General features: G+C 50.2%; 1 long non-coding RNA gene across 1 annotated transcript in view; it reads right to left on the bottom strand.

Moving 5' to 3' along the window:
- Window positions 1-23,627, bottom strand: part of LOC119564540 — a 30,381-nt gene extending 6,754 nt beyond the window's left edge. The window contains exons 1-6 of the long non-coding RNA XR_005223523.2: window positions 23,411-23,627; window positions 12,591-12,682; window positions 10,655-11,174; window positions 9,353-9,823; window positions 7,470-7,633; window positions 159-332 (exon numbers count right to left, since the gene is read on the bottom strand). This is a non-coding gene — a long non-coding RNA (uncharacterized LOC119564540). The remainder of the gene's footprint in view (window positions 1-158; window positions 333-7,469; window positions 7,634-9,352; window positions 9,824-10,654; window positions 11,175-12,590; window positions 12,683-23,410) is intronic.
- Window positions 23,628-24,493: the final 866 nt, after the last annotated feature.

The following is a 24,493-nucleotide window of genomic DNA, read 5'->3' as shown; positions in this document are numbered from 1 at the left end:
GATACGAGTGCCTCTGGGAAGAATCCCCCCCCTACTTGCCCCACAGACAGTCAGGAGCCTGGACATGACGCCATTCTTAGCACCCCAAGAGAGTGCCCTTTCCCAGTGCCATGAGGAGGATACCTGGGGAGAAGCAGCTGGTACATCTCAGCTCTTACCTCTCACCTCCCCGGCTCACAATTTCAGGTTCGAGATTATCGCATTCCGCTTCCTGGGGCTGCGTTTTATGGTCACACATGTTGATGTTTGGCAGCCGTGCAGCATATTCCAGGAGCCTTCTTTCTCCTGTTGGTTCCCTCCATTGCCTCTGGGACGGCCATTCCTTAGAGAAGCTGGGGAGAGAAGGGGAGTGGATGTTAAATAAAAAGCGATTGACGGCTACTTCCTGCCCTTTATTGCAGCACTTTTATCCAAAGAGTCCAACTCTGCCATGCACAATCGCCGGAGGGGGTGGGGAGGACACACGGTCCATGGAGGGGCCGTGGCTGTGCAATTCACTTCCACTGTCGCACAAGTTGAGCCGGAGAAAGTCGCCACCTTTCTTATCCCTTCGACTGCTGCCCCACCGTACCCATACCCTGCTCCCAAGAGTGGGGCCAGCCTTCTTGTGTCTCCCATCCCCTACATGAGCCAACCGGGCATGCCTAGTCAGATGCTGATCTACAGGGCCCAACCTGAACCTGTGCATCTGAATGGCTATTTAAGTGGTACAAAGTAATTCCAGATCTGGCAGGCTGGCTCAGCAGCGTATCCACCTAGGTGATCTGCCAGGTTGCTGTGGAAAGGTCAGCGCCATGCGTGTTGTCAGGCGTGTGCAGATTGCCGGGGCCAGCGCAGCAGTGCGTGTGTCGTCGGTGAATGTGTGGGAGCAGGAGGGGCTGTGGATCAGACAGCCAGGGGCCCTTGCTTGCATGAGGCGTATTAGCAATGCTAGGTCTTCCCAGGACACTGAGAATCACAAATTACCCCATTGATAAATCTCCCCTGCACATGCCCACTTCAGCGTGGAGCAGTGACCCACTCTCCAGGCAATAAGAGACACTTCAGCATCCCACAATGAGTGCAGTCCCGTTGTCCAGTAGCTCCGCTTGGCCCCTGACCCCTGCTGTGTTTTCCGGAAGCTCCTTCCCCTGGACCAATGGAGCTCTCCGGTCTAAAAATTTGCGAGGTGTCTCCCATCGAAAACTGATCCCCTCTCCCATGCCAACTGCAGCTCCAGCAGGAAACAGCTGTCAGAAAGCTGTGTTTTATGGTGCCAAAATAGCCCTCCCACCCAAGCGGAGCTGGACACAGGAGGGTGCAAGTGACATACGGTATATGTCAGGAACTGGCAGGCCCTGCCTTCCAACAGCCCCCGAGTGGCTTCTTCAGTGACCTGGCTGAGGAGTTATTCCACCCACAGTCTCTTCCTTTGGTCCACTTTCACATTCTGCAGTACCCTTCTGCAGCACGGTTCTTTCAGTGATCTCTCTCTCTCTCTCGATACTTATACCATGCCTGCCACTGCAGCATCTGAGCCCTTCACAACCACTGCTGAATGTTTCCTTTGGTACCATCACCCTTTCGTGTTATCATCCTTGTTTTACAGATAAGGGGAAAACTGAGGCACGGAGGGGATTAAGTGACTTGCCCAGAGTGACACAGGGAGTCTGTGGCAGAGCTGGGAATTGAGCCCAGATCTCCAGAGTCACAGGCTCTGAGAATAAGACCACCTTTCCTTGGTTACTCGGATGATTAAGACATTTCATTAATCCGTCTGAGCATGTCTTGTATTGACCCCAAGGAGCATGGCCATGCTCTGTACTCTCAGCCCTCGGGGCTGCTCTCCCACAGTGATCAAGCCGGCAAAGAGAAGGCATTTCCACCCCCCTACTTCAGCCTTTGGGATTCCTTTCCGATGGAGCAGCTAGTTGTGCTACACTGAAAACTGTCTTAAAATTACGAGACATCGCATTTCCTGGTCCTGCTCGAACGCTAAGGGTTGTGTGATCTGGATCCCGCGCAGTCAGTCTGCAGAGAGCCAGCCTAGAGTAAGGTGGGCTGAGTTGGGCCTTAGGGAGCAGCCTGCTTTGTCTTGCTCTGTTTTGGGGTTCTTGAGCGTTATCATCCTGAATTCCAAGAACGACAGTCATGTTCCATTGCGGGCTTCCAGCAAGAGTATTTTAGAATTTTATCCAACTTCTCGGGGTGTATGCTATGAACATAACACTAAAGATTGGCAAGAGTGCCCTCTGCTGCTAGCCGCCATCCCAGAAGTCTCCATTCCCACATCCCATTCTCTCCAGTGAAGCTGTTGATGGTGCTGACAGAGCCTGGGAGCTTTTGTTTTCGTAACAGCCTTTCGTTGGGATCTATACTGGATCAATAGGCGTCTAGTCGGGGGGTGAAAGGTGACTACATTAGAATACATTTAGTAAACACAGTCGCTGGAGCCAGCGAGCAAATGAAAGCAAGAAATCATTGTGAAATAGCCCACGACGACATGCAGAAGGAGAAAGCTGTGTACGAGACCCTATAAAGTCTCCATCCCAGAGTCTGAATGTGGGGGAAGGGGGCTCTGATGCAGCCTGGGTGAAATGGAAGTGGGCCACGTGCATCAGCGTGGGAAGGAGATGCTGGAGGAAGGAAGACGGCAGGTGTGTGGGCTGAGATGCACAAGTGTCGGGTGTACATGGACACCAAGGCCCTGTACAGACAGGGCTGCGTGATGGTTGTTGCAAGTCCGGGAGCAAAACTCTCTGCTGTGTTGCTGGCTGGGTGTAAAAGCCAGCTGGTGTTTATCTGGCTGTTGCTGTCCTTACTCAACAACAACAGACAAAGTCACTGGGAGCAAATCAAACCAACAGCCCCATGTCACCCCTGTCTTTCCTCCGGGAGGCTCTGGCAGGCCGCAGTCTGGAGTCAGTGCCTGCTCCCAGCTCCTCTCATAAGGAAGGAGCTGGTGGTCTGCTCTCCCTCTCAGCCAGCCAGCTCCCAGCTGAGCTGGACTCTTCACCAGCCCCCTCCCAATTTAACCCCTCCACCCAAAACGGACACTTACTGCAGCTAGAGCTGATCATTACCCTGCTCCTGGCCAGTGTGGGGTGTGCATGCCCCATCACATGCTATCTACATCACTATTTCCACCTACAGGGCCTCATTATGCTAGGCATTGCCCAGACACACAGTCCCTGCCTCCCAAGAGCTTACAATCTAATGAGACACAGCCAGTATATCCCCAGCTTACAGATGGTGACCCAAGGTAGAGAGAGATTAAATGACATGACCAAGGTTACAAAGGAAGTCTGTGGCCCAGACAGGAATTGAAGCAGGATCCCAAGCCAGTCTTCAATGCCTGAAGCCTTTCTCCCTTCCCCAAAAAAGAGGGTGTCCCTGCACAAGACGGGGCATCAGTGTACGCACACTAGCGGGGCGGGGAGGGGGGGGGGGTTGCATGTGGAATAGTAGCTAGAGCCTAACAGACTAGTGCTGTATAAAGGAGGCACTGCAGTGAGTATTTAGTATTATTTGTATTACAATAGCACCTTCAAACCTCTGCAGCGGTCAGGGCTCCATTGAGCCAGGCACGGTGCAAAGACACAGCGAGAGACCAGCCCTGTCCCGAAGGGATTAGAAAACCTGAAGAGTCACGACAAAGGTTGGGAGGGGAAACAGAGGCACAGAGAGGGGAAGCGACTTGCCCGGGGTCACGCAGCAGGTCAGTGGCAGAGCTGGGGATAGCACCCAGCTCTCCTGGTTCCCAGTCCGGTGCCTTTGCAGTAGCCCACATAGCCTCCTTCAGAAGATGGGTGGTACGGAAAAGAGGCATCCATACGTTATTATATGGATCCTGGCCGGACAGCACTGTGCAGCATTAAAGATTTTGCATTTTCCTTCCCGGACTGACACCTGCCTGAATTTTTCCATTTCCTGTTGGAAATGTCTCCGATTTCCCAGGTTGATTGCCTGGCAGATCATCACATGAGCCCAGCCTCCCCTCGCACAGATCCTCCCCGGTTCCCATCTGAAGGGATTTTTAAAGGGTTCAGGACAGATCTGTGGTTTGTAGGAAGCCAGCTGGGAGCTCTAACGAGACCAGCTCGGACAAGCAGACCCTGTTTGATAGCCAGCAACAATTCCAGCGAGACCACCCGTGTTTTGAAAGGCCTACCACGGTCATCACACCAGTAGCAGGGCTCAGGCTAGCTGACAGCCTTGAGCCAGTAACATGGCTACAGCGAGCCATTCCTCCGTGTGAGAGGCTGCAGACCAAGGGGAAAGCGCCAGGCTGATAAAGACAAGACATCAAAGTTGGGGATGGGGATAGAATTTTGGCATCTTGCAAGACAGCCAGTGACAGCTGACACCCAGTGACCATGAAATCACACTGCTTCATAAGCAGGAAAAGAACCGTAAGATGGGATTCGGGTCTCCCCAGGTGTAGGGGAAGTGCAGCTCGCAATATCCTCACTAATCCATGCTGCATTCCCATGCATTACCCTGTCTGAGACAGGGAGTCATAAACCACAGCCAGAATTGACTCATGATGTTGGGACCCCTCTGAGGTCATCTTAAAGAGGTTTTCAGAAGGCCCTGAGCACTCACCCCTTTAAAGGTGGCTGAAGTTGGGCCCCCAAAATTGGAGCCCTCACAGTCGCTAATCTTTTTTGGAAAACTCAGTCATTCGCCCTGTGCACTCCATGACATGCTGATACCTACACTCAGCACCAGGGTCCCTAGACCCTGGCAAACTGGAGGCAATTCTGGGAATGGAGGCAGTGTATGACATCTTGTTTAAAATTGAGGTTGTTAGTGAATTTAAGAAGAAAAGGAGTACTTGTGGCACCTTAGAGACTAACCAATTTATTTGAGCATGAGCTTTTGTGAGCTACAGTTCACTTCATCGGATGCATACTGCGAATACAGACTAACACGGCTGTTACTCTGAAACCAGTGAATTTAAGATGTACAGAGGAGTTGCCAGGGTGGATGAGATCCAGGCACTGTCTTTGACAGTGGCCACCAGCAGATGCCAGCTCAGAGGCAGATGTAAGAATCATGCACTAGACAAATGTGGGATAATCTGCCCCCCATGAAGGCCTCACCCTAACTTTAGATTAGGATTGAGAGACTGGTTTAGAGATGGCTTTAAAATCCAAACCCTGAAGTTTCTCTCTTTCCCTACATCTTTTTGTTAGTATAACGGTTCTAACTCCGACTCTTCTTGTTATCCATGTAAACATCTGATCCCTCTTTCATCAGCAGTGATTGATACAATCTGTACAATGTATTTTGACATCACATTCAATTTCCTTTACACTACCCTGCAGCTTCCCTTTTCAGTGTGGCACAAACACGCATCTTTGGCCATTTGTGTTCGGCCCAAAGGCACATTCTCTTAGCAGGTTAAAGAGGGGAAGGATGATCCAGTGATTAGGAGCACTAGCCTAGAACTAGGGAAACCCAGATTCCATTCCCTGCTCCACCACAGACTTGCTGGGTGCCCTTGGGCAAGTCACTTAGCTTCTCTGTGCCTAGGTTTCCCCATCTCTAAAATGGGGATAACTGGGCTGTCTCACAGAGATTGTGCAAGGATAAATGCATTAACGATTGTGAGGCGCTCAGATGAGGGCCATATCAGTACCTAAGATAGACATCTCAAACTCTCACTGCCTGTGGATCCTGCCCCCAGGAGATGGACAGTCCTGTCTCTTTCCCACATATGCTTCTTTCATATTCCCATCCAAGGCTTAACAGTAATTCTAAGCCTCCTTCCTCCCACAGTCCTTTATCTGTCATGAGACTTTCAGGTCTTCAGATGAGACCCAGGCCTTTAGCACAGACATGTATTATTCTTGGCACCGCCGGATGTGCCAGTGAGTTTCCTGCCAGCAGGGAGCGAGCCTTGAAGCCCTCACTGACATCAGGCCCAAATGCTGGAAACAAAGTGGCCTGGAATCAGAACGTCTGGCGGAGAGCAGAGACAGCCAGAGGTTTCCAGAGCTCCACGGCAGACTGGCTGGCAGCGCTGGGTCAGCAGAAGAGTGGCTGGTGTCGGGGAGCTTTGACAGCAGGCTCGACGCAGCGGGTGCTGTAGCAACATGTGCCACTCCAGTGCCCACTTATTTAACGTTGGCGGGGGGCACGGAAGGGCTATGCTGACCCCGGATTCTTGCTCCGCACTTGCTCTTTCCTCCCCTCTCCTATCCCCACTGCTCTCTCCTCCTCCGCAAAGCCTATCCCGGTTGCCCCATCCCCACCTCCGCTCTGCTACGCCCCAAGGCCACCCTCTTCCCAAAGGCAGCAGCCACAGCAGGGAGAGCGGAAGTGACCCTTAGATGAATTCTCTTCCACGCATCTCCCGGTTGGCCACGAAACCAAGGGGGTTCCTCCCAAGCTGCTGGGAAGGGGGTGGGTTGGAGAAGAAGCTGGATTCTTATTAATGGTGCCCATTGTTACAGCGGCAGCATAATAATAATAGACGGCTCCCGTTCACCATTTCCTCGGCAAGCACCCAATTCCCTCACCCCGCCTGAAGCGAGAGCCCGTCCCTGTGAGAGCTTCGTTACAGCCTTGTAAAACTACAGCAACGGAGCCGCCTCCCTAATTATCCCATCGTTAGAGGACGCTCAGCCTTAAGTGTTTCACTTGGAATTTAACAACAATATTAGTGATAATGAGCTGGCATTTAACGGTGGGCCTTTCATCCAGAGGGGGCCCCCAAATGCCTTTACAAGGCTGTAAACTTCAGAATGTGCAGCCACCTCTGGGGAGAGGCTCGGCAGCTGTTTAACAGTTGTGCGCACAGAAAGCCGGCCAAGGGAGCAACATGGTTTTGACGGCAGATGGCCCTTTAAAGGATTTCTCAGGGGTGTCTCTTTCCTCTGCTTCCTCTTAATCTCCCTCCTCATTCTTCGTAGCTTCTATCATCATAGATGGCTTTTGCCCTGGGGTCCAGAGGTAATTTGATCAGAGTAGGTCTTGATCGTGTCTGAGACCACGTCACTTAAGGAATGTGTACACGGGAGCTAGAAGATACAAGTTCCAGCTCAGGCAGACATACCCATGCTAGCTGGGATGGAGCTAGTGTGCTAAAAATAGCCACATAGCTGCAATGGCAGGAGGGGTGAATCGTCCTCAGGACAATCCTGTCCAAGATCCTAGGTCCGTACTTGGGACAGCCAGCCATGGCTAGGCTGCTGGTTTTTAGCGCACTAGCTCCGATCACAACTGGCGGGGGTAGGGTCTACCTGAGCTGCAATTGACACCTTCCAGCTCCAGTGCAGACATGCCCGGAGGCCTCGCCTACAGCAAGATTTAAGACACACCAATGCGAAGCCCTAGCGCAGACAGTTTACACTGGTGCCGCAGAATTTTCATTAGTGCAAACTGGGCCTACGCTAGGGGTTTGCTCCAGTGCAGCAGCTGCAGCCTCGGCTAAAACACCAGTGCAGATAAGGCCCCAGAAATAAGTGCTGAAAAGGCCTCACCTCCAACTCCTGTCAATTTCTCCCTGGGCGCAGATCTCCTAGCTGGAGGAAGGACAGTGGCAAATTATGCAAATTCTGGATTATAATCTCCAGACCCGTTCAGGCTCCATATCCTCAAAGGTTTTGGGAAAAGCCCATTTCTCCGCCTCGTTCCCAGGGTGTGTCTGTTGGACAGGGAGGAAGCAATTGCATTAGACCAGCTGTAACAGGAGCCAAACGCCAACATTTTGGCTCATAAAAGAGGTCACAGATGGTGACCCATTTTCTTCATTTCAGCCAACACAGACAGAGAGGCAGCGTTCAGCCAGAAATGCACACACCAGGGGCAGGCAAGGGGTGTGGAGAGAAAAGGGAAGGGGAGGCCAAACACACAACCAAGCAACTTCAAAGGGGGCTGGTGCAAACACACACACACACACACAACCTGTAAACCGAGGGGGGTGGAAGACAAACAGATGCAGGGGAATGACAGAGAGCAGCCGGGGGTTGGGGGACAGGTTGTTGGACAGTGGTCAAGGTTGGTGACAGAGAAAGAGCTGTGATCCTACAGGATAAATGGATGAAATTGCCTGGCATCTGGATTCACTTTTGGCTAAGGAGCTCCAGATTGTGCAGAGAAAAGGAATAAAGCTGCTAACTCAGAAGAAAGATAACTTGGTCACCCTTCTCTATCCGTCAAAGGGGAAGACCGGGACATTAACTGGCAAGCCACAAGAGCTTCAAAGCATCCTTTGTTTCCAATGTATCATCATCACCATCCATTTCTTTTTCTCATCCATCAAATTCCAGCATGGGTTATCCCAGCTCAGACCAATTCCTTAAGTGAATGACCGAGGGCATTGGGCTACTCGGAGACCTCATGGCCCCCCAGTTTGGGTAGAGATGAATTCCTAAAGGTGGCATACTGGGAAACTGGTGAACAGTGACACACAATCAATGCGTGTGAGGAATTTCCTGGTCCTGCTTGCAGGGCTCTGACAAAAGCCATGTGAACTGGGTCATCTGATTCAGTCTGGAAAAAATGGGTTTAAAGCAAGGTGGGGTGAGTTGTGCCTTCACCGTCTTAGGGAGCAGCCTGTTTTCTCTCTCTCTCTGTTTTTGGTTTCTTGGGTGCTATCATTCGAATTCTAAGAAATAAAGTTGTGCTACATGGCAATCTTCCAGCAAGAGTGTGTATGTTTTCATCCACTATCTAATCGTCCTGTGAACATAACATTAGACGAATATAACAGAATGATGGCAAATCAGAAGAACCAAGGAAAGGGCATTAGCTCTGATTGCTACTTCCCAGCAAATGCTCACGGCACCTGGCAAGTCTAGAATGCCAGGAAGATGGGACCAAGCCAAGATGCCAATTCTAGAGCAAGCATCCCCAGTACGCAGCTGAGGCAATGAAAGAACAGAGAGCTTAAGGGACTTGCCCAAGGTCACACAGCGAGTCCGTGGCAGAGCTAGGACCCAGGTCTCCCGACTCCCAGCCCAATCCACTAATGCCACAGTTGCAGCCGGAGGGCAAAGAGCCTGGAATTATTCCCCATACAGAGAGGAGATGCTACATGCAGCCCCATCCTCTCTTTCTTTGGAAGGGGTTTTGCTCTCTGAGCCCGCGCAAGGATCCCGTCCTTGGGATGTTGCCTCCAGCTATACTTGGATTGTAAACCCTTGGGACAAGCACTATTTGTTTTTATACAGCACCTAGAACAGTGGGGTCCTGGCCCACGACTGGGACTCCTAGGCGTTCCATTAATACCGCTAAATAATGAGTGAACACTTGAGAAAGCCACATCTATCCCACACCTGGGGTTAACCTAATTACCCCCTTTCGGTAGGAACCGGGGACCGGGACTGCTGCCCTTGGATGTCCATAGGGAACACATACTCACCCAGCATTAACTCCACATCATGTCTCTCCCCTTCTGCAGCAACGGGCTTTCTAAGGAATCGGGGCCTGAATTCTCCAGCACGACCGTGACGCCCCAAGAATCATGGCGACTTCGGCCTTCTGGACTGGCCTTCCTCACCGCCGCTGCATCCCCAGGGCTGGGAATTTATTGTTTGAAGGAGCCCCACAATCCTGGCCTGTTCTTTATTTTATTGATCCTTGGACGGCGTCCTAAATATTTCCAGCCTCCCCGGGAGGATTGAATTTTGGCACCAGCGGTTCTTTTTCTGCCGGGAAGTGGAAGCCAAGGGAGTCAAATTGCAGCCTTCACACGTTTCCAGGGCTTTGGAACCCAGCGCTTCCCACCAAGGAGGAGGGCTGGAACTGTCAGGCCAACTTCCTCTAAACAGAAACACATGGCTGAGCTTCACCTTGCCAGGGAGCGTGCGCGCACACACACACACAAATCAACCTGTGTGAGGAAAAGGCCTGGATCAGGGATCGATTAGACAGGGCCAGAGCTAACCTGGAATATGAGAGATTCGGTGGCTCTTGGGGGGGGGAAGGGGGGGTGGGCAAAAAAATGACTTTCAGAGCACAAAAAGGAGAGGAAATTAAAACCTTTAGTAAAAACACACACAGCTGTGAACTAGGCCAAATGAAGCGGGGGACAGATTTCCCAGATCCCCAGAGCCGATTTAGGAGGAGTGGTCTGTGTTCAAAATTCAGACACCCCTCCCGGACTTCTTGCACCCTAATAGTCAACGAGACCCATTCCAGACCCCCACTTCTACCCTCATGCACTGGTCCAGCCGTGGACAGGAGCCACAAAGAGCATTGTGTGATCAGGCAGAACTCAGCAGAGCTGCTTTAATTGACTTTTCACTGCCACCCTCACAAGTCCAGGAGTAGAAGCTACACTGGGGCAGGAGGGGCAGTAACCATAGTCCTCAATGCTAAGGAGATTCTGAGCTGCACTGCCTCCCAGAAAAGGCTGCCATAAGTTGGAGCAGTTGGGGGCTGCTCTAAATTATGCCAGGGACCATTTTGGTCCCTGCAGCAGCCTGGTATCTGGGCAGCAAAGGTGACATAAAGCCACCTTGGCCCTGCCTGGGTTGTGCCTTCTGTGCGTTCCGTCTCTCTGGAGACGCAGCACAGAATCTGGCCCAACGATCGTCCAACAAGAGAAAATGCAGAGAAGACTCAGTACGAAACAGTAGCTGCCGTACACGGGCCTTTTAGCTAAATGCCAAGTTCTAGGAGAAAATCCCACAGAAGCACTTAGAATATTTATATTAAATACCCAACGAGTCCATCAGGATTAAAGGCACTGCAGTAAATTCCAGCCGAATTAATAACCATTAGGCCGTCATGTTGAAACGCTCCTGAGCTGGCGTGCATGAGCCTCGTTGTAAATCATCGGTAGCCGATCCTCTTTGCACAGACAGATCTGTCCATTTGTCAGCCGTGCTTCACGATACAAATTAAAACGTTTGTGTAACATCATACAACAGTAAGACACAAACCCAGCGGGCAGTTAGAGCTCCCGCATGCAAATGCGGGCGGCGTCCTGCTATTCATCATCTTTTAACACGCTGCCTACTGGCTAGCAGCCTGGGGAGGGACAGCTGATATGCCACCGCTTTGTTCTGATGCTTTCAAAGTTCCAGGTGGAAATGGTGCAGCACACAACTGGTTTTATGCGCAGATAAAGCAGCCTACAAAATTCTATCTCCCCCTTAGGAAGCTGATTTGCTGTTTTTGATTGGCGAGGAAACTGCTGTAGCCAAGACTGGTGATTGTGAGTGTCCAACTTGACAGGCCTTCAAATAATAAAACAAACAAACAATATTTAGCTCTTATCTAGTGCTTGTCATCAGTAGATCTTGGAGCATATTACAAAGGTGGGCAAGGTTCATTATCCCCATTTTGCAGATAGGAAAGCTGAGGCACAGGGAGGGACCCGATTGTTAGCAAGCGCTCAGGACCCGCAGCCTGAAAATGAAGTCCCCTTTAAGGTGGCTCAAGTTAGGCATCCAAAACCCAAGGCCACAAAACTGATCACTTTTAAAAATCTTAGCCTATACCATTAGTGGTTTCACAAGCATAAGACCGCGCTAAAAAGGGCCGGTGGGCCCATCCCTACACATTTGCTTGTGTTACTCTCCTTGTCTTTAACCTCTACTATAAGGTCTCTGGTGGCAGGGGCTGTCTGATGTTTGCATAGCACCCAGCACATCCTGAAAAAACACCAGAGGATACTCTTGAGCTGCCAGGAGAATGAGGAAGGATGATGTTTTGGTTAAAGCATAGTCAGGAGACCTGCGTTCAAGCCACAGATTTGCTGCATGACCCTAGAGCAAGTTACTTCACCTCCCTGGGCTCAGCTTTCCCCCACTTGTAACCATGCAAGATGCTTAATTTATTGTTTGTAAAGGGCTGGAAGATCCTCAGAGGGAGGAAACGGCAGATGCCCAGTCTACGTATGTTATCGTCATCACGGGTACAAAACACTCGAGCGCTGGTTTTGCAGAAGCGAAAGATGGAAAAGACATGGTCTGAGACTTTCAAAGTCAGCTAGGAGAGTTCATATATTCAAGGGGAACTACGCAGCTCAGTCTCTTGCCTGGCTTTGAAAATCTCAGATCCTACTGTACTTAATCAAGTTGAGATTAATTATAGATGCTAATTGTGTAGATTACTTGTATGTAACTATTTATTATTATTAGCCCATTCCCCATCTGTTCCTGGATTGTTCCTTACCCCTGCAGTCTATTCTCCAGTGCTTTCTCCCATCTAAATTAAATGACTCAAGCAACAGGAGCTTCTACACCATTCCTTCGGAGACTCATTTGCAGATACAATAAGATGATGGGCACCTGCTTTCTTCAGCTGTTTGACAATGGCTTATCTAGTTAGTTACAGCAAAAGCATCAATAGATAGCTTCCATTCCTTAACCACATGAAACCCATGAGGGTGAATTTTGGCTTCCATTGAAATAATTGGGAGCTTTGTTATTAACTTCAGTGGGGCCAGGATTTCATCCCATGTATCTAGTACCCAGAAGAAATTGCAGGTTCCATCATATGCCAATTGCTCCCAGCAATTACCCCCTTAACTCCCAGACCCGTTGCCTCAACACCAATCCCCCACTAATGTTTCAGTCCCTCACTTGCTCTAACCCTGTACCTGGTGGGGATTAATCCACCTCTGTGGCATAGAAAAATGGAAGACAAACCTGGATCTGCTGGGAGCTCCCAATAATTTAGGAGCAGAATTTCTCAGAGGGGCTCTTAAGCAAAGGCAGGTTCCCACTTGGACAGATGTTTCCTATAAAAAACAAAATAAGAAACATAAAAGCATAGAACTAGAGAGAGCAAATCCAATTAAGTTCAAAAAAATTTGCTGGGTTGGAAAAGGTCTTTAGTTAAGCAACCAGCATAGTATTTCTCTCTGTTAAAATGACTAGAGGAGAGAGTTTGGTTTCCAGCACAATGCCCTGTCCTTGCAATCTGCACTTAGTGGAGTGGGAAAAAAGACAGCTGGTTGTCTGCATCTCTTTGTCACTTGCAAAAGGAAATGTTAAAATCTGAGCCAAAAAGGGATTTGCGGAAGGAAAAGTACCGAGGTTAGTATTTAAAAAAAAAAAAAAGATTGATTTTTCTCCCACAGCTCTTTCGGATTTTTGGCTTGGGAGCTAGGATTCCTCTGGGAGCTCCAGCACAGTGTAGGTTTCACAGAAATGGGCAATTTGTTGTTTTAATTCTCAAAAACCTCAGAAGCCACAATGTGGCTCAGTTCTACAAACTGTTTCTTTCCTGTCTCTGGTCAAAGGTGATAACTGACAGGAGCCAGCGTTGAGCCCATCCCAGGAGCATAAGAGTGACAAACAAAGAGAAAAGGAGTACTTGTGGCACCTTAGAGACTAACAAATTTATTTGAGCATAAGCTTTCGTGAGCTACAGCTTATGCTCAAATAAATTGGTTAGTCTCTAAGGTGCTACAAGTCCTCCTGTTCTTTTTGGGAATACAGACTAACACAGCTGCTACTCTGAAACAAAGAGATGGAGGCCTACTTATAAATTATGGCCTGCTTTTTCAAAAGCAACTATTGATTTTTTGCGGTGAGGGGACCTGACTGTTGGTGGGGCAGTTTGAGCCACTTTAAATTTCTCCCAGTGGATGTTCTTTAATCTAGCAGAAAAAGGCATAATGAGATCCACTGGCTGGGAACCTGAAGCTTGACAAATTCAAGTTAGAAATAAAGGCACACATTTTTAACAGGCAGGGCAAGTAGCCATTGGAACAAGGTGGAGTCTCCATCACTCCATGTCTTTACATCAGGACTGGGTCTCTTTCTAAAAGATGTGCTCCAGCTCAACCGGAAGTTACGGGCTTGATGCAAAGATCACTGGCTGAGGTCCTCTGGCTGGTGTAATGCAGATCTGACTAGATGATATAATGGTCCCTGTCTGTCCTTCACATCTAACAGCCTATGGCAGTCACTTTCTGAAAATCAGCTCCCTTTAAGGAATCTCAGGTTGTGCACCAAAAATTTGATGGCCCCCCAATGTGCTAGTAGGTCTGCATTTTCAGAAGTGACGAGGGGAGGGTTAACAGCTGTGAATCACTGATCCCCTTAGATTAAGTAGGTAAATTAGCTAGGGGGGCTTTTGGCCTTGAAGACCTCTACTGGTCACCAACTGGTCACCACCTATTGAGCTAATGAGCTAACTCCTCCTTCTCATAGGGTACGTCCACACTGTCATTAAAAACCCACAGCTAGCCCATGCCAACTGACTCGGGCTTGCTAGGCTGGGGCTGTTTAATTGTGATGTAGCATCCGGGCTGGGGCTGCAGCCCAAGCTCTAGGACCCTGAGAGATGGGAGGATCCCAGAGCTCCAGCTGCAGCCTGATCCTGAATGTCTACATGGCAATTAAACAGCCCCTTAGCCAGAGTCCAGTAAGCCCACGTCAGCTGGCACAGGCCAGCCGCAGGTGTCCAATTGCAATGTAAGTATACCCATAGACGTTAGAATCCTAGAAGCTCCTTGAATTACAGACACCAGAGATAGGCATCTTCTATCTGAACAACTTCTCCATTACCCGGTAAATGGAGGATTGCTTCCAACCACCACGGTATGTTCTGCATCTATTTGTCTCAAGAAATGCAGCTTCCGTTGCTTCCCTTGGGAGACTATTCCTCAGTCTGTGATCTCATTACTAGGTAGTTGTTCCCCATCTCCAGTTTATCCTTGCCTTTCATTTCAATCAATCAGTTACCAACTGCGGGGAACAATCCTGCATTCGCAAGGAAATGGATTGGATGGTCCAACGTTTACAGTGTTGTTGGATGGTTTCCATTTTTATTTTCTGCGATTCATCTCGCTACTGCTAAGACAGAGCTGGACGAAGATATTTTGGCCGAAACTTTTTTTTTTTTTTTTTTGGACAAAACAACGGAAATTCACATTGACCAAAACGGTTCACGAGCATGTGTCAATTTCACCAAACGGTTTCAGTCAAAACGGAAAAAAACAATTGTCTTTTGTCAAGACCGAGAGGGGACAGGAGAACAGTTTTCATGTACATAAAAGGTTGTTACAAGGAGGAGGGACAAAATTTGTTCTTCTTAACCTCTGAGGCCAGGACAAGAAGCAATGGGCTTAAATTGCAGCAAGAGTGGTTTAGGTTGGACGTTAGGAAAAAATTCCTGTCAGGGTGGTGAAGCACGGGAATAAATTGCCCAGAGAGGTTGTAAAATCTCCATCATTAGAGATTTTTAAGAGCAGGTTGGACAAACCCCTGTCAGGGATGGTCTAGATAATACTTCGTCTGCCATGAGTGCAGGGGACTGGATTAGATGCCCTCTCGAGGGCCCTTCCAGTCCTAGGGTTCTATGAAGTGTCAAAGTAAATCGTTTTCCTCGATTCATGAGCAGGTTTTGGTGCCGTTCACAAAAAACAAGGTGTAAGTGGTGGCAAGACACCCTTAGGCAACCTTCATCAAGTCATCTGCCCGGCCGTTGTACCCACCAAAGGGCCAGTTCCTCAGCTGGTGTGGATTAGCGTTACTCCAGTGGTTGCAATGGACCTGGGCTGCTTCCCATCAGCTGTGGAACCGGCTCTCAGCATAACCAGGAAACCCCCATCTCAGCTTTTCTGCAGTGGGGTTTTCCAAGAGTGACCCCATCTGGATTATTCCCCACGGAGCCTAAAGCGTGGTGGCTTTGTCAACAAAAACCCCATGCAGCACAGAGCCGAGAATGCACACACGCATACACAGATATCTGCTACCAGGCCCGGACCACTGGGGCAAAGTTCAGCAGCCCCAGGGTGGTCCTGTTTCCAAGCAGACTGAGGAATTCCACTTTCAGAACAACACAAACAAATATAAAAATCCACATGACATATAGGCAAGAGGCAGCTAATTGCAGCTAAACTTGGGAAATCTGAGGGGCTTATAACTCTGAAATGTCTTTGCCTATTAAGCCGAGGCTCGATTCCCCAGTGACTCACACCCCACCTGGCCCCCTTCATTTGCAGCAAGAAGGTTTAAAAGTCAAGTCAGCCAAAAAGGGGAACAAAGGAAAGGATTCCCCGGAAACCCTTCAACAAACAGTTCTGAAACTGAGCGTCTCTACTGCCCACGCAACACCTACCAGAGAGGGCAGAGGCTGGGTGAGAGTCACTCATCAAGCATAGCTCTCTTAAAGCCACGTCCACGCACAGGCAGCAGAGCTGGGAAGAGAATCAGGGGTGGGAAATGTGCTTTCAACCCACCCACCCCAGCTGTTCCACTTCCCGGACCTGACCGGACTTCTCAGCGAAAGACACAACAAAGCAGTAAGCGTGAAGGTGGAAGTGCAGGTGTCAGGGGAATGATGTACGCAGTCAGATTTACCGTACGTCAGAGGGAATAAACTAGCCCCAACCCTGGGTGGTGAGTGGAGTTTTTGGGAGGGAAGGTGCAGTGGGGTCCCGGCTTCATGGCAAGAGTAACATTTGTCTAGCTAACCTTTGCATGAACTGCATGGAATTAAAATGTTTCCTTTTGGAGGAGCTGTTCAGAATTGCACAACTCCCCAGCATTCAGGAGCTCGAGGGGAAAATATTTACTGACATTTGTGCTCTCTCGGCACATGGTTCTCATGCAAGGGCGCTGGAGCAATTTGGATAGTGGGGGTGCACTGCTGAGAGTCATTAACCCCAATTGTAAACCCTGGATATGATGAAACCCACTTCAAACCAGGGGAGGCGGCAGCCCCCTTACTTCCAGCACCTACGTTCTCATGTTTATTCATACAGTAATACCCTAGCTTCAGGGAACGCAAACAAGCAGCGATTCCGATTCTTTGCCTCACCTCCCTGGGGCTGCGCCACATCGACCCCACTAGCATTCCAGGGCTTAGATGTGCAAAGGGGCACTCGTATCTGCTTGTGCCAGAACGTGGGCGTCCATGCACCACACTGGATACACCTCTGAGCGTGTCAGGCTCCCATGTCAAAGAGGGAGCACGTCTAATGGGTAAAAAAGGTCTGGGAGCCAGGCTCTGTTCCCAGCATTGCCACTTGCCCCCGTGACATTGGACGAGTCGCTTAACTTGCTGTGCCTGGCTTTCCCTGTCTACCCAAGTCGAGAGGACAATAGCTACTGAGTAAAAGGGGTGTTTTAAGGCTTCATTAGCATTTGTAAAGCACATTGGAGACCACTGACTAGAGGGGGTTTTAGGTATGAAATACTGTACTGTTGAACATCTGCCTCTCAGCAACTCCTGGCCTGTGTGAAGTTTAGCTGTGTGTGTATCTATGCTCTTGACAGGGACTCGGCATATGCCTGAGGATACATGTCACCTGATGCACATTTCTATGCGTTTTTCCGAGTATCCACGTACAGCCCCGTGCACTTAAAAGCCAGCATTTCCTACACTGCAGTTTTTTTCTCTAACTCGTGAGCTACTTACGCTTCAGACAACGCCTTAGATCGGTAAAGAAACTAACGTGGCACCATACATGCTGCATGGCTCAGCATAGGTGTGTCTGTCAAAATGTGCGTATCTAAACTTGTCTAGCTGTGCTCTGCCTGTGTGGGGGCACAGGAGGGCTGCCCGGGTCTCAGATATAGAGTTCTCGGCTGACTCAGATGCTCTGCACCGGTCACTATGGGAAGCGACCCACATGGAGCCATGACTTCGGGGCTTGCTTGTATGGAAAATACCACGCAAACCTCGTAAGTTGCTGCTAACATTCTGGCAAGCAGCACCCTCCTTATATGGGAGGATAGGTGCTGACTCCGTGGGTGCTCCAGGGCTGGAGCACCCACAGGAAAAAAAAAATTGCAGGTGCTCAGCACCCACCGGCAGCCCCCCGCAATCAGCCCCCCGCCCCTGCTCCCAGTGCCTCCCACCGGCCGGCCATCAGCTGTTCAGCAGCATACCGGAGGTGCTGGGAGGGACAGGGTGGGGTGGGGGTGGAGAGAGGTGGAGCGGGGGTTTGGGGGAAGGGGTGGAGTGGGGGGTGGGGCCTGGGGCAGAGCAGGGGTCCAGCATCCCCCCCCGCAGCAACTCATGAAGACGGCCCTTATGTATGGGAGATAGCCCCCTTTCATGGTGAGGCCGGGAGGAACAGAGAGAGCTTCCTGCTAAGAAGCCGAAGTAAAGTTATCAGAAGTGCCTTAGTAACTTAGGCACAGATCAAAGTTATTTTATTTTATATATTAGGTGCCTAATTCCCGATGATCTGGGCCTTTGGAGCCTAAGTCCTATTGGCAGAAGTGATTTAGCCACTTGGGAGTCTAAGGCTATTTGACTTTCATTGAGATTTAGGTTTCTAAGTGGCCCCAGGTCGCTTCAGAAAGTGGGACTTAGTCGCTTCTGAAAATTTCAACCAAACGCTAGTGCACAAGGCGTAGAGCGGGACTGGGAGTGAGGAGCCCTGGGTGCTGTTCCCAGCCCTGGCACCGACCCGCAGGGCGACCTCAGGCCAGTCACTTCCCCTCTCTGTGTCGCTGCTCCCTCCCTTTGGCTCTCACCTTCCTGCGGGAGCGCCTCTTGCTTCGTGTGTTGTATAGCACCCATGCCGTGGCCACCCCACCCATCTTTATTAAGGCTTATAGGCGTTACTGTTACCTAAATAACAGGGCAGGATGGCGAATGAGGACGCCAGCCAGCAAGGTTGCTGAATGACGCACATGCCAAGCAATTAATCCCCGGGAAACAAGGATGCGTCCAGATCTTTGCTAGGCACAAGGCACCTGCCCCACTCTCCCCTGGCCACAACAACAAAGTCCTCGGCACACAATGCCAGTAACGCTGACGGAAAAATCCATCCCGCTCCCTCCAAGGTGCGCGTTCAAGACACCTGGCCAACCCAGCCCTTTCTACAAGCAACATGATCCCCGGAACGGAAAACCGCCCTGTCCCAAAGTCCACAGAGTTCCAAGCCTGGTGCTCAGCCAGGGCCAAGCTGCCCCCGTGTTGGACCCAGCCCGCTGTTGGGGTCTGCGTGCTGGAAAGGCCATGCTAGCCTGCAGCAGGCTGCACCCGCTTCTTCCATGGGCCTGTGCACTACCAGCCCTCTGCCTGCATTCACTCACGGGCCCCTTGCCACACTCCCTGGGAAAGCCACACCCGCAGCCCACAGTCCTCTGATCTTTTTTGTTCTGAAGTTTTTCTTTTCTCTCTTTTTTTTCCCCTTTTTTTGGGGGTGGGGGGAGGTAGGGAAATAACAGCATAAGAGAAGACTCAGCAATACCCCCCCTGCCAAAATAAATAGTTATCACATGAAACAAAACATCCCCCCACATCATCAGCTTCATGGGCAGCAGGTGAACCCCCTCGCACCCGTTGGGGAGGCTAGCCCGCGGGCCCCGCCCCTTCTGCCTGAGGCCACGCCCACTGGAGCCCTCCCCCACAGCTGGAGGAGCCCCAGCCTGCCCACTCCAGCTGGCCCCCCCCAGTGCCGGGCCAGCCCCTCCAGCATTGCCCTGGGCTGCCCCAGGCGGCCAGCTGGAGCTGAGCCCCCGCAGGCTTCAGGGTAGAGGGGGCGGGAGGGCGGGGCCTCGGGGCAGAACATGCATGGGGCCACGGCCTAGGTCAGGGGAGGTTTAGCCTGCCCTGGCCTTTGATACCCCCCCCACGAGCAGCTTATAGGACCCAGCCAGGTGTCATTCGGCTGAAACTGAGCAGGGGGAAATCAAGGGTGAATATCAGAACAAAGATCCCAAACAGCGAGGTCTGCTAGACTGCGGAACAGACAGCTGTCCAAGGGAAGAATGTGGAAGCTCCATCATTATTTATCACTTGGATTACCATAGCAACTAAGAGCCCTCGTTATGGACCAGGCCCCCGCACTGTGTTCGGTGCTGCACGAACAGAGAACCAAAAGATGGCTCCTGCCCCAGACCTCTTACACTCCAAGTATAAGACAAGAGACAACAGATGGATCCGGAGATCACTTAGTTCATTTGCAGTTACACACCCTAAGATGAGGATAAGTAAGTAAGTCTTCGGCTTCAGGATCTACACCGATCACGAGAGGGGTTGGACAGAAATCGGCTAGGCGCTGCACAGCTGGACTGTTACATCATGGGTTGGTTCGGGTGTCTCAGCTCCTCTGAAGCATTGTGTATTGACTACAGTCCGGGGAACAGATCAGTAGTGTGGGGGCCAGTATAGCCATTTGGGGAAGAGATTATCTCTTTTGGTGTTTGCACAGCACCCAGCACAATGGGCCCCCGTTCCCATCTGGGGCCTTGGGATGCTAATAAAACATGAAGATTTAATAATAATAATAGCAAGAGGCGTGGTTCCAGACTAGATAGACCAATTGGGCAAACCTTAGGGTCTTATATTAAATATCGTACTGGGTAAAGCCCTTGTTGAGGGATTTAATATTTCTCTCTGAAGCATGTGATACTGTCTGCTCTAGGAGACAGATAAATGCATTAGATGGGCCATTGTCTGATCTGGTTTTGTCCTATGATCCCAAACCCTTCAAAACACAGTAGAGGGAACAGTCTTGCCTTGGTCCCTGGTAGGATCCCATCCCTCCCAACTGCTATCACAGGGTTTATCTAAACAACAATTTGATTGACAGTGCCCTAGCTTGCTGCCATGCAGATCCTGCTACCTCACACTAAAAGTTCAGTGGCGTGCTTTGGAAAAAAAAACAAAACCCAGCATGTAAAGGGCTTTTCTGGACGTGCCACCCCCCGCAGCCCTCTAGTGCCCCGTGAGGTTCCCAGCGCAGTGTGCCGTGGAGATGGCAGCTCCAGCATGTGGCGTGCGCAGCATCCATCCATTTCACTCTGGCTCCCTTCAAAGACAAGTAGCTTCCCAGGTTTGAAACAAAATGCAGATCCCCACGGCCACTTTTACGAGCAAGGCAGAGGCAGCTGGCTGCCAACACAGTGAGTTTACAGCCACATGATTCACTCCCCCGCCCTTCCAGATCAAGGGAAAACAGGGCCATTAAACCTATTAATGGCCCTACTTCAATTCGGGCCCTGTCCCCCACATCACCTGAGCTAAAGCAGACAGGAGAAAGAGAGCCTGTCTCCGCTTTCACTCTGGCCTCTGTAAATGGATTCGGTGCCTGCCGAGTCCCGGCGTTTATTAGGATATAAAAGCCTTTAGAATGGAATGGTTTTCCTGCCTCTGAAGGAGTGGCGGGGAGGAGAACAGAAAGGAGCATGTCCTGGATAACATCCCGGCGCTGAATGGAACAGCTGCTAACGTTCCAGCCTGCGCATGAACACCTAATGGCTGCTCCAGGAGAGTAATTCTCCACTCGTGGTCTGGAGCTCGGTGTCAAGTGGAGGTGAAGCAAGCACTTCACAGGGAAAAGTACAGGGAAACCTGTCGAATCCCTGTAAATAGTTTGTGAGCGTGCTAGCTGCTCACTCTGGGTATGTCTATATGTCTAGTAAACCCAGGTCTGGGGGACGCGGGCTTGGGGACTCAGTGTTTCCAAGCCCGCACTTGAACATCCAGGACGCATTGTAAACCTGGGCTTAGCTAGTGCATCCACAATGCACTGCCCAGACCTTCTGACTTGGGTCTGTGGCTTATGCTGCATCCACACTGCAAAACAGGGCTTGGACCCAAGGTGCAACAGGACTCGGGCTCTGACACATACCCCAGCAGGGTCCTAGGACTGATTCCTTAGTGCTTCCTGACCTGAGTCAGACCGATTTGTGTGTGGAAAGAAGAGAGGCTTGGGCTCCAACCTGAGTCAGAGCCCAGATTTAGTGTGAAGTGTAGACATATTTTTGAAACCACCAGAAACCAGTCAGAGCAGCAATGTGTCTGTAGCTAGGCCTAGCACGTTTGTGTATATTACTTAACACGGTTACTGGGGACACAACTGGGCCCAAGTGCATATTGCTTGCATTGGGTAAAGAGCAAGACACAACCAAACTGTGGTTTTGGCCCTGCATATTACAGACAGCCTCTCCTCAAAATGCGTCACCTCAACAGGGAGTGAAGGGGAATCTGCTTTCCAGGAAGCTGTCAGCCCTCTAGATTCAAGGTTTCCCAACAGTGAGAAGAGACTAGGCCATGAGGAAATTGGAACTGCAGGCGACATGATGGGGGTTTGCCCCTGAACAGCTCTGTTGCTAGAAAGAGAATGGAAAGCACTTGAAAGTTAAGTCAGGGTCCGGGATATCCGTATTGCTGGAGCCCCGGATGATATCAACATAAGAACGGCCATACTGGATCAGACCAATTGTCCATCTAGCCCAGTATCCTGTCTTCCAACAGTGGCCAATGCCAGGTGGTTCAGAGGGATTGCACAGAACAGGGAATCTTCAAGTGAGCCACCCCCCGTCGCCCACTCCCAGCTTCTGGCAAACAGAAGCTAGGGACACATCAGAGCATGGTTTTGCATATCGAATCTCTGAGTCTCAAAGCCACAGAAAAATTCAATCCTGAACTCCGCAAATGAGGCATGCCAAAGGATCCCATGAGCACGAAGCGCTCTAGCATCCCCATGTGCAAAAACAGGGGATGGGACAATGCAGACAGCACAATTATCGCAACCCTGCCTGTAAAATCCCCCAAAGCAGCTCAAGCCACAGGAGGAATTGCTTACTGGGGTCAGAAGTTATTGTTCTTCCCTGGCCTGAACCTTGTCTCATGGATACATCAAAAATAATCGGCAGGATCTAATCCACTGCAGTGCAAAGTGCTTTGGGAGGGTGGGAGTTCAGAAGGTATTCTGTGGGTCTCGCCACCTTCATTGTCTGTCTGTTTTCTTCCCAGCACTTCTGACCACCCAGCCACGCAACCTCACCAACCCTTAACACCTCTACCCCACAACACCCGTCTTCCCCTCTCCTGCCATCAATAGCACCAGATCTGAGCAACAAGCCTACCTGGATTTACTGTTATTTATATTGCCATAGCATGTAGGAGCTCCAGTCACAGACCAGGACCCCCGGGTGCTAGGTGCCGTACAAAGAACAAAAACCACAATCTGCCCCAAAGAGCTTAAAATCTAAGCAGGACAAGGGATAACAGGTGGATGCAGAGCGAAAGAATCAGAGAAGCACAAGGAAATAATAGTAATACCTAGCTCTTAGATAGAACATAAGAACGGCCATACTGTGTCAGACCAAAGGTCCATCTAGCCCAGTGTCCTGTCTTCCAACAGCAGCCAATGCCAGATGCTTTAGAGGGAGTGAACAGAACAGGTAATCGTCAAATGATCCATCCCCTGTCACCCATTCCCAGCTTACAGAGGCTAGGGACACCATCCCTGCCCATCCTGGCGAATAGCCATTGATGGACGTATCCTCCAGGAACTTTATCTAGTTCTTTTTTGAACCTTGTTATAGTCCTGGCCTTCACAACATCCTCTGACAAGGAATTCCACAGGTTGACTGTGCGTTGTGTGAAGAAAGACTTCCTTTTGTTTGTTTTAAACCTGCTGCTTATTAATTTCGTTTGGTGCCCCCTAGTTCTTGCATTATGAAGAATAAATAACACTTCCTTATTTACTGTCTCCACACCAGTAGATCTCAAAGCACTTTACAAAGGAGATCAGAATCATTACCTGATTTTAAAGACGAGGAAACTGAGGCACAGTGAGGTGAAGTGACTTTCCTAAAGTCAGAGCTAGGATTAGAACACAGGTCTCCTGAGTCTCAGTTCAGCTCTATCTACTAGGCCACACCATGTAGTCAATCCTGTGGATTAGTCACTTTTATGCTTCCACGGCCCTGCAGGGTCAAATGCAGATGGACATTAACAAAGAGCAGAAAAAGCAAGCAGAGGAGGGATTACCGTGTGTGCAACACCTAGCACATGGGGCTGGGGCCTCTAACTCCTACTGAAATGCAAATTTAATCACAAATAAACCGATTTGCTCATGGATTGAAGAGCACAGGAATGAAGACACATGGGGTGCAGTGGACTGGGCAAACGAATTCTCAGAGGCAGCGCTCTGAGATCCAGGGATGAAAGGTGATTTGTAAGAGCTGGATGGGAAATTGGGTTTTTGACTAAGTGGAAGGCCTGTCCAGAAAAAATGTAGGTTTATTTACTTATTTGGTTGGAAAAATGACCCCAAAACCCGCTTTCTCCCCCGCATCTTTGGGCAGTTTTCAGCTACATTTTCTTTTGCGGTTTTTGATTTTTCAACAAAAAGTCTAAATTTTCCTGGGGTGGGGGTGGGGAGGGATGCCCATTTTTGACCCACTCTAGCACTAAGTTTTATTATTATGATATGGCTCCCAGTCCAGAGCTTATCTTCACTCTGCAGCCAGCTCAGGGAGGGATGGGAACACCAAGGACCGACACTGGCAGCTGAGACTGAAAAAAGACAGAGAAAGGCAGGGGGTTGATGGGGAGACAAAGAAAGGAGATTAATGAAAGGGGGGGCAGCAAAACCCCCACCCTTTCTCCGCTTATCTAATGGCTGAGAGTGTGAAGCCGACTTTCATTGGAGGCCACCTTCTGGCTAAGAGAAACAAAAACACACTAATGTGTTTGTTCAGAAAACGATCCCCGGCCTGGACCAGCTCAGCCAGGATGCTGGAGATGCAGAATCTGCCCTCCATGGATCAGCACGTCCGTGCTGTTTAATCCAGACAGATGGACAGTTTCCGCTGTGCTTCACTGACCACAGTGGCACTCC

Source organism: Chelonia mydas, chromosome 27 (genome assembly GCF_015237465.2).
Source record: "Chelonia mydas isolate rCheMyd1 chromosome 27, rCheMyd1.pri.v2, whole genome shotgun sequence".
NCBI classification, from domain to species: Eukaryota; Metazoa; Chordata; order Testudines; family Cheloniidae; genus Chelonia; species Chelonia mydas.
Note: the sequence above shows the minus strand (reverse complement) of the source record. Positions and strands in the feature narration are given on the sequence as shown.